The following is a 15,587-nucleotide window of genomic DNA, read 5'->3' on the forward strand; positions in this document are numbered from 1 at the left end:
AAACCTATTTTGGGGTTTACATGGCAATTTTTGTGTTTCCCACCTCAGATAATAGGAAACCATATCATGGATCATTTAGGTATTTATGCCATTAGAATTTGGTGCTCTTATTGGAAGGACTTCCATGGGTTGCTAAAAAGGAGTACTATTCTGGGACCTCAAATTATTTATCCTTGGATTAGGATTACTGTGATAAGACAACTGCATCTTTTCTAGTGTTTGGATAAAAATTATCGTTCAGTTTGATGGGAAAATTGCTCTTAAAGTTCTTTCAGAGGAGAAGTGAATTCTGGAGAAATTTTTCTGGGGGAATGTGGTATTCTTGCAGTTAGTGTCAAGATGGTTGGAGGAGAGTGGTTCTGAATGTCTTGTCTGTCAGGGGACAATCATCTAGCTAACAATCTGTAGCCTCTTTGGCTCCCCAAACGTCAATTAAACCCCCAGGGAAGAAAGTTGAGAGAAATGTTCTCAGTGGGAAGTATGAACATTCAGAGACGTTTCCGAGCAAGGAAAAGATTTGGCATTGAAAACACCACCATCAACTGCGTCTTCTGCCATCACAAACAATAGAGTACACTTGCAAACAGAACCAAGGTAAATTCTCAGGTAAAAAACAGAAAGCTCTTTTGCAGGGGGAGAAATCTTTTGAGAAATTGCAAGGCAGATTTCAGCATAGTATTAATCTTTTCAGCTTTGAAAAAATGGGAGGTGGGGTGAGGTGGAGAAGGATTACAGGGACATTAATTCCAACACTTTAAAAATGTTTCTGTAAAGAACAGAGTCTCCTGCAAGAGGAAAAAAAAAGCTATATTGTTCCACCTACACTTCTTACATAAATAGCTTTCTTCCCAGCATACTCATTCTGCTTTCCTTCCAGTGGCCATGTGAAAGGACCATCTGTACAGATGGTAATAGGAAAAGTTTGATGTGGAAAGCATTTTCCTGTTCAGAGCTGCTCAAGAGGTCCTTTATTGGATGACAGCAGTTGTCAAGTGCATTGCGTTCCCACAGCCCTACCTTGACCTTCTTCTTTTTGATTAGTTTAAATACAGCAAACCAGGAGATTAGCAACACTGCCTCAGCATTTCTCTCAGTATCATGCTCTAACTAAAGCTTCATTTCTCTTCAGATCTCAGCAATCTTGGCATGTCAATCCCATCATTGGCAAATTAGCTCCATTATTTAATATGTAATTAAATCTCGTCCCATGCATCAGTCTGAATTCTTTTCTTAGACATAAATCCACAACTCCAGCAGAAGCAGGTTTTGGCCCATTGACAGTTTTAAAATAACATCTCCATTTTTCATTCCTGTGGAAAAGGCACAGGGGATGTTGAACAGAGGTAAAACTGGAAGTCCAGAAATATTATTTATTTACTTATGCATTTAAAATGTTTTTACCTTACTTTGCAGCCAAAAAAGTACATTTACAAGTATCAACAAGATACAGTCCTTTCCCTCTGGAAGACATGACACGCAAGGAAAAAGGATATGAAGAGAGAAATATAGAGAGAGTAAAAAGAGAGCAAAAAGAAATCCATCAACCAGCTGTAATGAAAACAATTTACATGGACTGATGGAACAGAAGACAGTTCAGTGACAGTGTAGGGAGAGCTGAAGTTGGCAGAAGTGATGAAATTGCCCTCTTTCTCTTTCTTCTTCGAAGTCTGATGAGATGACTAACAAAGGTAAATATACCTGAAGTCTTGTATACTTGAAATAGTGTACACTGAAGGGCATTGATTGGGCCCTCATAGCAAGGTGTCTAAGGTCTAGAGATCAGGAGCTGTACCAATCGAAGCAAATATTTGTAGCTCAGGGTTGAACTGTGGAGTCTTTGGTGCTCTCTGAGCCTTGTTGTTTTCTTGCAGACGTTTCATTGCCAGACTAGACAACATCTTCAGTGCGAAGAGGGAGTGGGCCTTGCTCTCAGTTTATATCCAGTGGCTTGCCCTGCTTGTGTTGGTAGGGGTGTTGTTCTCTCCTTGGGAGTTCTTTGATTGGGCTGTTGTTTGCTGCTTGGTTGATTGCCTGAGTTAATAGTTCCTTGATTAGGGTGTATTGTGCTGTTTGATGGTTCATCTGGTGTTAATCCTAGTGTTGATTTTTGCATATCCGGGTGTTGACTGCTGGCAAGGGAGTGCACTGGTCTTTTGGCTTTTCTATTGTCTCTTTTGAATGGTATGTAGATGTTGTTTACCTCTATGTGTCTGTTGATGGCTGCTTTGTCTGAGTGCCAAGCTTCCAAATCCAAAAATGCCAGAGAATTCCTGGAAGCCTGGCACTCAGACAAAGCAGCCATCAACAGACACATAGAGGTAAATAATATTTACATACCATTCAAAAGAGACAATAGAAAAGCCAAAAGACCAGTACACTCCCTTGCCAGCAGTCAACACCCGGATATGCAAAAATCAACACTAGGATTAACACCAGATGAACCATCAAACAGCACAATACACCCTAATCAAGGAACTATTAACTCAGGCAATCAACCAAGCAGCAAACAACAGCCCAATCAAAGAACTCCCAGGGAGAGAACAACACCCCTACCAACACAAGCAGGGCAAGCCACGCTATATAAACTGAGAGTAAGGCCCACTCCCTCTTCGCACTGAAGATGTTGTCTAGTCTGGCAATGAAACGTCTGCAAGAAAACAACAAGGCTCAGAGAGCACCAAAGACTCCATCAGGAGCTGTTTCCTACATCACCACATCACATGCTGTTATGCTCCTTTTTTCCCCAAAACTCTTTTCAAAAGCTGTTTGTAGCTTTGGGCAGTAGCCTCAGGTCCCCACAACCCTTGTAGTTAAGTCTAACCAATGGTGTAGTCAAAGGGATATGCAGAGCAGGGAAACTCCAAATTGTTTTCTTTTTGTCAGAGCAGAAGGTCTTGAGGTACCTTTCCTGAGGTACCTTTCTCAGTGAGATGAGGATTTCCAAGTTTTATTATTTTCTATAACAGTTGAACTTAGAAGCTGTTTTAAAAAGTAATCAAGCAGAACCTAGATTTTTTGTTCTTATTGATTCATTTTTTATTTCACACTAGCAGTTTCAGTGGTAACATTTCTTCATAAGATCGTTGACATTTCTAACTGAAAGCTGAAGGATGTATTTCAGTAGGCTGAAGATTTTTCTCGAAGCTCAGAATATTTTTTAGCAGTTGAAACTTTGCAGTCAGTTGTAAGCATCATTAAGTACGGTGGAATTTGCTCTTGATAACTATGTGTAGCTACACTGTCATGTCCTGTGAACTGAACTGTATTGCTCTCTTAGTGGCTGGTTTGTTTAGTTTCTTCTTGGATGCTTGTGCTCTGTGAGTGAATTTTGTTGTATACATCCTGCCTTTTCTCTGAAGTGAGTCCCTCAATGTCACTCAGTGACATCTGTGCTTGAGTAAGGACTTAGGGTTGCTATATTTTGGTTGCAAAAATATGGGTGACCACTAGACCCATTTAATAGTTACCCAGACTGTTGCAACCCAGGTATGAATAGACAACATTTTTAGAATGTTGCTTTGGCATACAGAAAGAAAGCAAAAAAGAAAAAAGATACAGTCAAGAAAAAGAAAAACAACCAGCAGAAATAAAAAAGAAAATTTATTTTAAAAATCAATTTTAAAGAAACCATCACATCTTGATTACAGAGAATAATAATGATAAATCTTTCCATTCAGGTGATAAAGTGTCAGCTCATAAGCAGAGAACAAACACATGTCAACTGAAAATTTGGTGAGGCATCCTCTTTCCATTGTGAAAGAGTAATCTTTGTTAGGGCCTCTGCTTCATAAATCTATTGTTCTTCATAGATAGATAGATAAATAGATGATAGATAGATAAACATCAGCATTTTGGTATATAATTTAGAATCACATTCACATCTTTAAATTGTATTATTCATCCCAAACCTTAGGGATAATAAAGCCAAGTAGAATGATAGTGGTACAAGTCCTTATCTTATGCATAACAGTCCCCTCTAGATGTGACAGGCCTACTTGAACCTGATTCACACCAGTCAAAACCAACACTTTAATCACCACATTAGCTGGCTCTAACTCTAGTTTTAGCTCCTTTACATTAAACTTTACAGAATTAAGGATTTGGGATTAATATGCAAATATCATAGCAACACTTTACACTGTATGCCTCACATGACCCTGCCACAAAAATTGCTCCCATGACACAGTAGCTGCATCTTTAAGGTGGCAAACAAAACAATTTGATGCAAATGCTTCCATCTCCTGCACAATGAGTAGGCCATCTGGGTGGAGATAGAGCTGGCTGCATCAACTGGCCTTCAGTTTTGACAACCATGCAAATAGGAAATGAAATGGGAGAATTGACTCACCTAAAAGTGTCTTGCTGAGAGCTTTAAGAATGATAATTCTCAGGCTTTAACTAATATTAGAAGTTTTCCATTACCAAACTCTTAGAGGAGCCTACAGAGTGCATCTCTGGTCTGACTGGGAAAATAATTGGCTGGCAGGGTTGAAGCAGAAAAGGGTGAAGAACATACTCTTTGGCTTCATTTGAGATAGGTGGGGTACCAGGAAAAGAAACCACTTTGATACATCTTCCGTACTGTCTCTTCTGTGAGGGGAAATCGGATGTTCCAAAATTTAGTTTAAAACAGAGAGCCTGACCTGAGCATGCAACAGACAAGAGTGAAAAATAAGCCATAGGAGTGCTGGCCTCGTGAAATGGAAAAAGATGTGGCGACACTATTCTGGTGGCACTTACAGTATAAATGCTGCAGATAAGAATGTAAGAAGCTTCTTTATACTAAGACAGACACCAAGTGCCCCAGTATTTTGGGAAGGAATTTTTGCGGTTGTACCTAATAATCAGTAGCCTTCTGTGACCTTCTCTTCTGCTCCTAAGTAGCAGTTTTCCCCAAGATGTGGAGTGAATGTTCTCACAAGGAAAAAAAAATCTGTGGACAAAGAAGGTAAATAAAAGGGAGAACTTTTTTATAATAATAATAATAATGATGATGACTTCAGCAAAGGATCGTTACCTTGTCGTGGTGCTGGAGCTTGAGCACCTCAATGATGCCATGAGCTAAACCATGAAGGGCCACCCAAGACGGGAAGGTCATGACAGAGAGGTCAGACTAAATGCGATCCCTGGGGAAGGTAATGGCAACCCACCTCAGTATTCTTGCCGTGAAAACTAAATGGATCAGTACAACCAGAGATATGTCGGTATACCATCGGAAGATGAGACCCCCAGGTCGGAAGATGGTCAAAATGCTACTGGGGAGGAACAGAGGATGAGCTCAACTAGCCCCAGACGTGATGACGCAGCTAGCTCAAAGCCGAAAGGATGGCTAGCGGCCGACGGTGCTGGTGGTGAACGGCGAATCCGATGTTCTAAGGATCAACACACCATCAGAACCTGGAATGTAAGATCTATGAGCCAGGGCAAATTGGATGTGGTTATTGGTGAGATGTCAAGATTAAAGATAGACATTCTGGGCGTCAGTGAACTGAAATGGACTGGAATGGGCCACTTCACATCAAATGACCACCAGATCTACTACTGCGGACAAGAGGACCACAGAAGAAATGGAGTAGCCTTCATAATTAATAGTAAAGTGGCTAAAGCAGTGCTTGGATACAACCCAAAAAACGACAGAATGATCTCAATTCGAATTCAGGGCAAGCCATCTAACATCACAGTGATCCAAATATACGCCCCAACCACAAATGCTGAAGAAGCTGAAGTAGAGCAGTTCTATGAGGATCTGCAGCACCTACTGGACAACACGCCTAAAAGAGATGTTATTTTCATCACAGGAGACTGGAATGCTAAGGTGGGCAGTCAAATGACACCTCGAATTACAGGTAAGTATGGCCTGGGAGAACAAAACGAAGCAGGACACAGGCTGATAGAATTTTGCCAAGACAATTCACTCTGCATAACAAACACTCTCTTCCAACAACCTAAGAGACGGCTTTATACATGGACTTCACCAGATGGACAACACCGAAATCAGATTGATTACATCCTTTGCAGCCAAAGGTGGCGGACATCTGTACAGTCGGTAAAAACAAGGCCTGGAGCTGACTGTAGTTCAGATCACGAACTTCTTCTTGCACAATTTAGGATCAGACTAAAGAGATTAGGGAAGACCCACAGATCAGCTAGATATGAGCTCACTAATATTCCTAAGGAATATGCAGTGGAGGTGAAGAATAGATTTAAGGGACTGGACTTAGTAGATAGGGTCCCGGAAGAACTCTGGACAGACGTTGGCAGCATTGTTCAGGAGGCGGCAACAAAATACATCCCAAAGAAAGAGAAAACCAAGAAGGCAAAATGGCTGTCTGCTGAGACACTAGAAGTAGCCCAAGAAAGAAGGAAAGCAAAAGGCAACAGTGATAGGGGGAGATATGCCCAATTAAATGCAAAATTCCAGAGGTTAGCCAGAAGAGATAAGGAATTATTTTTAAACAAGCAATGCGCGGAAGTGGAAGAAGACAATAGAATAGGAAGGACAAGAGACCTCTTCCAGAAAATTAGAAACATTGGAGGTAAATTCCAGGCTAAAATGGGTATGATCAAAAACAAAGATGGCAAGGACCTAACAGAAGAAGAAGAGATCAAGAAAAGGTGGCAAGAATATACAGAAAACCTGTATAGGAAGGATAACAATATCGGGGATAGCTTTGACGGTGTGGTCGGTGAGCTAGAGCCAGACATCCTGAAGAGTGAGGTTGAATGGGCCTTAAGAAGCATTGCTAATAACAAGGCAACAGGAGACGACGGCATCCCAGCTGAACTGTTCAAAATCTTGCAAGATGATGCTGTCAAGGTAATGCATGCTATATGCCAGCAAATTTGGAAAACACAAGAATGGCCATCAGACTGGAAAAAATCAACTTATATCCCCATACCAAAAAAGGGAAACACTAAAGAATGTTCAAACTATCGAACAGTGGCACTCATTTCACATGCCAGCAAGGTAATGCTCAAGATCCTGCAAGGTAGACTTCAGCAGTTCATGGAGCGAGAATTGCCAGATGTACAAGCTGGGTTTAGAAAAGGCAGAGGAACTAGAGACCAAATTGCCAATATCCGCTGGATAATGGAAAAAGCCAGGGAGTTTCAGAAAAACATCTATTTCTGTTTTATTGACTATTCTAAAGCCTTTGACTGTGTGGACCATAACAAATTGTGGCAAGTTCTTAGTGGTATGGGGATACTAAGTCATCTTGTATGCCTCCTGAAGAATCTGTATAACGACCAAGTAGCAACAGTAAGAACAGACCACGGAACAACAGACTGGTTTAAGATTGGGAAAGGAGTACGGCAGGGCTGTATACTCTCACCCTACCTATTCAACTTGTATGCAGAACACATCATGCGACAAGCTGGCCTTGAGGAATCCAAGGCTGGAGTTAAAATCTCTGGAAGAAACATTAACAATCTCAGATATGCAGATGATACCACTTTGATAGCTGAAAGTGAAGAGGAACTGAGGAGCCTTATGATGAAGGTGAAAGAAGAAAGTGCAAAAGCTGGTTTGCAGCTAAACCTAAAAAAAACCAAGATTATGGCAACCAGCTTGATTGATAACTGGCAAATAGAGGGAGAAAATGTAGAAGCAGTGAAAGACTTTGTATTCCTAGGTGCAAAGATTACTGCAGATGCTGACTGCAGTCAGGAAATCAGAAGACGCTTAATCCTTGGAAGAAGAGCAATGACAAATCTCGATAAAATAGTTAAGAGCAGAGACATCACACTGACAACAAAGGCCCGCATAGTTAAAGCAATGGTGTTCCCTGTAGTAACATATGGCTGCGAGAGCTGGACCATAAGGAAGGCTGAGCGAAGGAAGATCGATGCTTTTGAACTGTGGTGTTGGAGGAAAATTCTGAGAGTGCCTTGGACTGCAAGAAGATCAAACCAGTCCATCCTCCAGGAAATAAAGCCAGACTGCTCACTTGAGGGAATGATATTAAAGGCAAAACTGAAATACTTTGGCCACATAATGAGAAGACAGGACACCCTGGAGAAGATGCTGATGCTAGGGAGAGTGGAAGGCAAAAGGAAGAGGGGCCGACCAAGGGCAAGATGGATGGATGATATTCTAGAGGTGACGGACTCGTCCCTGGGGGAGCTGGGGGTGTTGACGACCGACAGGAAGCTCTGGCGTGGGCTGGTCCATGAAGTCACGAAGAGTCGGAAGCGACTAAACGAATAAACAACAACAATGATGATGATGATGATGATGCATCCTTTCATTTTAAATCAGCTGGATTCTTCTGCCACCTCATATTTTTTCTGTAGGAAGCATTGAACATTTAAGAGCCTGTTTTACAGTGTGTTATAAATTAGGAGATAATTTAAAATTTCCTTGACAGAACTTTTTTTCCAAGGGTGTCTCAGTAAATGATAATTAACAGTAGACTGAATTTCCTGTCGTTCCCAGTCTGATCCAGTTTGGGCTTTTGTATCCTTTCTACTTTTGACCAGTTCTAGGAAAAGAGAAAGGAAGGTTCTTGTGTGTTCCCTCCCAAAGCCCAGAATCACAAAACTTAACTGAAATACAATGGATAGCTATGAAACTGAGCCATTTTGCATATGGGGAATGTTTTAACAAGAAACATGTTAAACATGTTTTTCCTTCTAAAATCAATAAAACCCAATATATAAATCTAAAAAGGAGTTTATTGGAAAAGGAAAATACAGGGAAAACAAGTGAAGGCAAAAATCACAAAGAAATCCAAATAAAACCAATGTAGCTAACACGGCTAACCTAATTACTTACTACATCATTGAATTAGTTCTTAGGTTCCAGACATCTTCAGCACAGAGAAGACAATTGGATCTCATTGTTTATAGACAAGTTCTCCTTCTCCTTCTCACACTCAGTTTAATAGAAAGTGGGGGATAAGTGAGAGCCAGACTCTCTGGGGAGACTGGCATCGTCCCAGTCAAGGACAATGATCCATCAATGATGTACTGAGTCTAGCTAGGAAATCATAATCTAGCTAAATTCACCTCCTTAAATTCTTAAACTCTTGATGGAATTGTAAAGGTGTAGTCTGGTTTTCACCAGTTCTCCCTTTGTGTAAATGACACTACATAGGAGAGGCTCTTTGGGAAGACAAAAGCTGAACTCTATCTATTCCGTTTGCACATCTGCCATAAAGCACTGCTACACGTATCAGCCTGCTACACGCATCAGCTGAGGGAGAACAAACCTGTGTTTGCAGCTTCACAGACAGAGAAAATGCTTCAGCACATTCCTTTACAAGCCATTAGAGCCAAGGATGGGCTGATAAGACACCTGGACTCTAATTAAGTCTAAAGAGCTGGGAGTGGGGAGGAGTGAGAAAGAGCTTGTTTGCAAGACAGGGAAGAGGGATGATGTCAGAGGGAACAAATTACTTTGAATGCTTTGGCACCAAAATGTTATTCAGAGCTTTGAAACTGCCCTGTGTAATCAGATTTTAAATAAATGAATTCTCTAAGCTTCCTAATGGACTGTCTGGAGAATTTCTTAGATTAAGATCCTGGTACTGGGACTGTCACAATTCCATCCTTTCAGCCTGAGGTCAATTTATCAGATTCTTATGGGGCATCTTTGTGTGATAAGAAATGTGGGGTTTGGCACCACTGGCCATTTCAGTAAATGAAGGGGCCCAGAACTACATGAGACTGTTTGAACTGCTCTTTGCAGACTTCAGAGTTCTCTCTTGCCCATGACTGCCCAAAACTGATGGCACAGTTACAATAGTGGAGAATATATGTGGCTTGCTTTAATATTAACAGGATAGGTGATATCAGCTGTGCATGGAGGAAGTGGAAGTTACTGGGTGCTTTTATGCAGTAACTTGGCCCAGCAGCCTGGTATTATCTGGTATTATTTCTTTTTGATTGTTTCTGTTTATTTGGTGCTGGTTCTTGCTTATCTGGGTGTTGGTAAATTGTTGTGTGATAAAGACCGTTTGCTTCTTCCTTTGACCTTTGCTGTTCTTTTTAAATTATTTGTAAATGGGATTTATTTCTATATATCTGTTGATGGCCAATTTGTCAGAGTGCCAAGCTGCTATATATAAGTGGTGAAAATTTTATTTCACATCACAGACACAAGTTCAACCACAGTTTCAAAGGGGGAACTGAAGACATTTTAGATCAAGCAAGGTCTAAGAATGCAAGAGGATTTCTAGAACTTGGCATGGGCAGCTATCTCTATTTCTCTCACTTTAGAGGACAAGTCCCTTCTGAACTGGGTTACTTGCTGCTTTTCCCTTTACAAAGTCATCCAAGGAAAAGCATTCAGCCTGACTAAATTGAAAAACTTAACAGAAGACAAGATGGGTAGATACCACCCCTGATGACAGAAACAGGACCTTTAAAAAAATCAAAGAAGCAGTTGCTGACTGAGTCCTGAGGAAATGACATCCCTCAGATCAGGAGAGTCAGAAGTGGGTGAACAACTGAATAACAACAAAAAAACCAGAGAGCTCTTTGTGTGTGCATGTGTGTGTGTATTTGTGTGTGAGAGAGAGACAGTGGGGGGATATTTATTTATTTATCTATTTATTTATTCACTCATTCATTCCAGATTCTCTTGTCTTGTCCATGCAGAGAGGATCACAGTGACACTGGTGTACTTTTTTTCTCCATCCCAATATTTTCCCTTCCCACTTTGAAAAATTGAAGGGAAATAATGATAATCAAACTCTTCTCTACATCCATCAAGAACTTCTTTGATATTGTGTTCAAGAAGTCCATTACTGCCATATAACTTTTTCTTGTCATTCTCAAAACATTAGGGAGCCCTGGGATCTAATAAGGCAGCTTCATTGTAACCGGCTGGCTATTCCTTTGTTAGGCAAATAACTGGTTTTCAGCTCAAGATGGCTGATGGAAGTTAACTGAGGGATGGTCCTTCAGAATCTTTGTCAGTGTATGAATGACATATTCATCTTGACTTGGGAAAATGACTTCCCTCCAGGTAAAGAAAGCAACCTAAGAGGAGTCTGTTGAGGTTTTCCTACTAACAGATTAAGACTGCTATATGTGCCTAATCATTTTGGCCGGGTTAAAGGTTGTATTAGATTGTCTCCTCTCACGTGCTTCATGCAAATCACCTGGGGGGGGAGGAAACCTGCCCGGACTTGTTCTCACTTCCTCTTTGCCCTCTGCCGGCAATGTAGCCGAGCAAGGCTTGCTCCAAAGGGAGCTAAGTCCTTTAAATGTTTTGCTTTTGTTTTTGCTTTCTGTAAATAAATTATTTTTATAGAAATGCTTGGTGTGTGACTTTTTTGACCTCTCCTGGGCTAAAGGCTTTCCCAGCATCTGCCAACAGAGTCATGTAGTATCAGACAAAGGCTTAAATGATCCAGCATTTTTAATGCTGGACATACATAGCTTTTTAAATTCATTGTCAAAATTGCGGGCAGAGAAATTGAGTACCTGCTTGCTCTGAGCTTCTCTGAGAAACAGACATTTCTGAAGGACATCCCTTTTAGAGGTGATAGTAGCACAGCTATGGTAAAAGTTCAATGGGAGATGTAGCTCCCTCATCATTACTTCCTTTGGACTTTAATAGAAACACAGGAAGCTGGGGAGGCAGCTGTCTGCTGAACAGAGGACAATGAAGCTCAGTCACATCCCTGAGCTGTCATATAACTAAGTTAAATGCAAGAACCCTGCAACCCCTCTAGGGTGAGTACAGGGTTTGCATTATGACATCATGATCATATTTTGTCATCCCTCTGCAGACCCCTATGACTGGTAGGAAAAAATGCAGGTAAATCTCTGCCCAGCCTTAAACAATTTGTTCCTGCAATGGCCAGATAACAAACAGAATGTGAGCATGACACTACTCTTCTACTTGTGTTCCCTGGCAACTGGCATTCAGAAGGTTATTGACTGCAAGTCTGGAAGTAATAAATAACCAGTGGTACCCTTAGGCTCTGAGAATTTGTCTTTTCTAGTTTTAAAATCACCCACTGCTATATTTTATGAGAGCAAATCCTATTATTGAACAATGAAGCCCTTCTATGTTATCTAATCAGTATATTCTTCGATATAGTTATGGGGTTATTCTCTCATCCTGCTAACCATGGTATGAAGATGCTTCACTAACTATTTTTAAAGGGCATTGCTCATTATAAGACTTTTGAGTTACCTTAATCCACCACAAAGGCAGCCTACATTTAGTGTTAGATGTTTCACAGGGTATTCTCAGAATTTGGGCATGAAACAGAGATATTCAAAATATGGCAAATGAAGAATAGATGGCCATTGTAGGCTTACCTCTTAAGTGAGGCCTCAGTTCATCTGTTAAGGAATTTAGACAAAAGAAATCCAAACAACTCACTGACACTCCACCTCAATGAACTCAAGAGGAAATGGGGATTGCAGATTTAAGTCATTTCCAAGATTCTATAATCCAGTATCCTTTTCCTGATATTTTTCATGCATTATGGTTTTAGTTTTAAATCAGTGTTTTCCCTCTTTTCCCAACAGAAGTCTTACCATATGAACAATCTATGATGCCTCATTGATGATGATGTGATCAAAGCTTGAGAACTGCCTCACAATCATTGGGATGCTGTGCGCATCCCCCCAACCCTTCTATTGCCTGATGCTGCCTTTCATGGCCATTTTAGTTTGGGCTGCAGGAGATACAGGATTCCTGATTTCCACAGAGGCATCTGCCATTTAATTAGAAGCGTTATCTAAATTAGGCAACAGTCAGTCCTGATGATAATTCTAACTCATTCAGGTTTCCTTGGAATGACCCCATGAAATATTGTGGGATTTATTCCCATGAAAACATAAGGTAAGATTGCAGGCTAAAGGTGGCTCTTTCTTCATTCTTGAGAGCAGAAGATGCTCTATTCTTCTTCCACTGTCCTCGGCACCCAGACCTCCCATTCCCTGACCTCTGCAGGCCTGAAATGCCCTTTCTCCCTGTTCAGTGTCAGGCACTTGGTAGCCAACTCAATCAGATTCAAATAGAGACATCTATAACAAGATGTATTGAAAGGGTAAGGGATAAGGTTACAGAAAGGTCAGCAACTGGATTGTTTTCACTTTAAACCCATTTGATTCTACAATTCATCAGGGTAGAAACTTTTTGTTTCTTGATTAGTTTACTGCGAACCAGAGAGCTGGCAGTCCTTTTCACAAATAACTGAGGAATTAGTAGATGATGTTTTTTAAACTCAGGATCTGAATAGCTGCACCTATAATTCTGATCCCTACCCAAGAAACTCATCAAAAAGCCAGTTCTGATGTGCATTTGCTCCTCTGAGCATATAAGCAGGACAAGAGAAAAGTGGGCAACTTATACTTCCAGTTTCCATTCAAATGTCAGCTGGAGACCCATCTTTGAATCAGAAAGGAAGCTGCTCCCTCATCATATCTCTGGGGGAGGGGGCACTTAGTATGGAACAATCACCAAGGTGTTGTTGCGGATTGGAAACCTGTGTAATTCCCTTGAAGCACTTATTGATCACTCCTTTGCACCTGGCTGATAGGTTGCATGCATGCTTGGGGGCGGAAAGGATGGTTATCCAATATGCTGGAATTCCCTCTTGCTTCAGCCCATGCCATTCTGCTGTGCATATAGCCTATCAACTGGGTTTTTTTTGTTTTTTGTTTTTTGGACACAACTCTTCCAGAAGACTACAAGTCCAGACATAGCCTGAATGATAGATCACCAGCACAGAACACCTGACACTCAGGCAAAGTGAGAGGCAGCCAAACTGTGCTGAGTTCAAAGACCAGGGCTGACATCAGCATTAAGCCCTGCTGGGATGTTGGGATCTTTGCAGAGGCCTGAGGTTGCTGCTTCTTATCTGGTATCAGAGATTAGAACTTCTACTTGTTGGAATAGTTTCCCTGCTTTTTTGTTCCTCTTCCACGTTTGATGCAACTATTTAAGCATAAATGCCATACATTTCTTTCCAGAAGAATCCAGCCAGGTAATGCAACTCCTTTGGAATATGCAGAACTGCAGAGAGAGTAACAGTGGGTTGTTTTTTTTTAACCCATTCAATTGTGTCTGATTCTGGGAGACTGCCTGGACAAGTCCCTGCCATTTTCTTGGCAAGGTTTCCCCCACCCCTCAGAAGTGGTTTGCCATTGCCTCCTTCCTAGGGCTGAGAAAAAGTGACTGGTCCAAGATTGCCCAGCTGGCTTTGTGCCTAAGGCAGGACTAGAACTCATGGTCTCCTGGTTTCTAGCCTGATGCCTTAACCACTAGACCAAACTGTCTCAACAGTGGCATACACTTTAGAAATAAAAGGAATAGAAGTGGATCTATTTTGTGTATTAAGGGAGGCATAGGAATCTCCAGGCTGTGAGCCTCATCTGACCTCAGGAGCTCCCAGCCCACAAGGAATTTAAGGGAACATGGTGATCCTGCTGGACCATACAAGGCTAATCTAGTCCAGATTCTGTTTCCAACATAGCAAAGCAGATCCATGTTGGAACCCACAAAGTGGATATGAAGGCAACAATCAGGTTATAATAGAAGTAGGCTGCAAATATCTAGACAACCATCAGATGACTCCAAGGAGTTATAGAAACCTGAGCACTTCGCTCTCATCTAGTGGTGGTAGCCCTAGGCATTCACCCTCCTGTCTATCTTCCTTAGCAGCTGGTGCTTGGAGGCCACTTATTCTGGGAATCATGTCTAGTTATTTAAATAGTATTGGTGCTAGGAAACGGTGATCTTATTGAACTGTATTCTTTTTGGTATTGCTTTTCTAAAGCAATTGGCTATTTAATGTGGTAGCCTTTGGGGCTTTATATTTTATAATGGAAACTGTACACACAGCCAGCTCTGCTGCAGGGCTTTTTTTTCTCTGGTTGCAAAGTAGATCTTGCTATACAAGCGGACCCATCATTGCTTTGGTTGCCGCTTCCAAAATTGCCTGCTGTTGGTTAGAGCTGAAACGCAGTGTCTAAATCCTGAATTAATTTCCCACTCCCTCATTTCCTGCTTCATTCAGATTCACAGGAGGGACCCACTCTCCCACCCACAAGATGTTGTTTGTATTTTGGCTTTGGGTTTGTTTTCTTAACAAGATGGAACATTTAGACATATGGCCATTGATTTTGTGAGAAAAGGAGAAGACTGATGAGAGTAACAATGCAGAGTGCTGGTGTGAGCTTCGCTAGGGAAGGCAGACTTCATAATTTACTGATCATCAGTATTAATGGTTGACCCAGCCTAACCCTGTGCCAAATAATTAGGAAAGAAATCACTTCATCCAGCTTCAAAAAGACTTTTGTTAGTCTAAACACAAAACTAAATTGGTATCGTTCTAGTGATGTAGTCTCTCTACAATTATTGCTTCATCTTCATCACACAATTGCAATAGGAAATGTGGGTTTGCTGCTGAAACATTATCAGTGGAATTGTAGGTCCACATCCCAACTTCTTAAGATGCACTGGGGTTAGGTAGTGTTGGAACAGCACTTGGACTATTGTGAGAAAATAAGGGAGAATGTATAGAGCTTGACCAAACCTAATCCATGTTTGAGCAAAAAATAGTGCATGGCCACTTGATAGCACATAATCAATCAATCAATCAATCAATGTGTGGCTA

The sequence above is a fragment of the Candoia aspera genome, chromosome 3 (genome assembly GCF_035149785.1).
Source record: "Candoia aspera isolate rCanAsp1 chromosome 3, rCanAsp1.hap2, whole genome shotgun sequence".
NCBI classification, from domain to species: Eukaryota; Metazoa; Chordata; class Lepidosauria; order Squamata; family Boidae; genus Candoia; species Candoia aspera.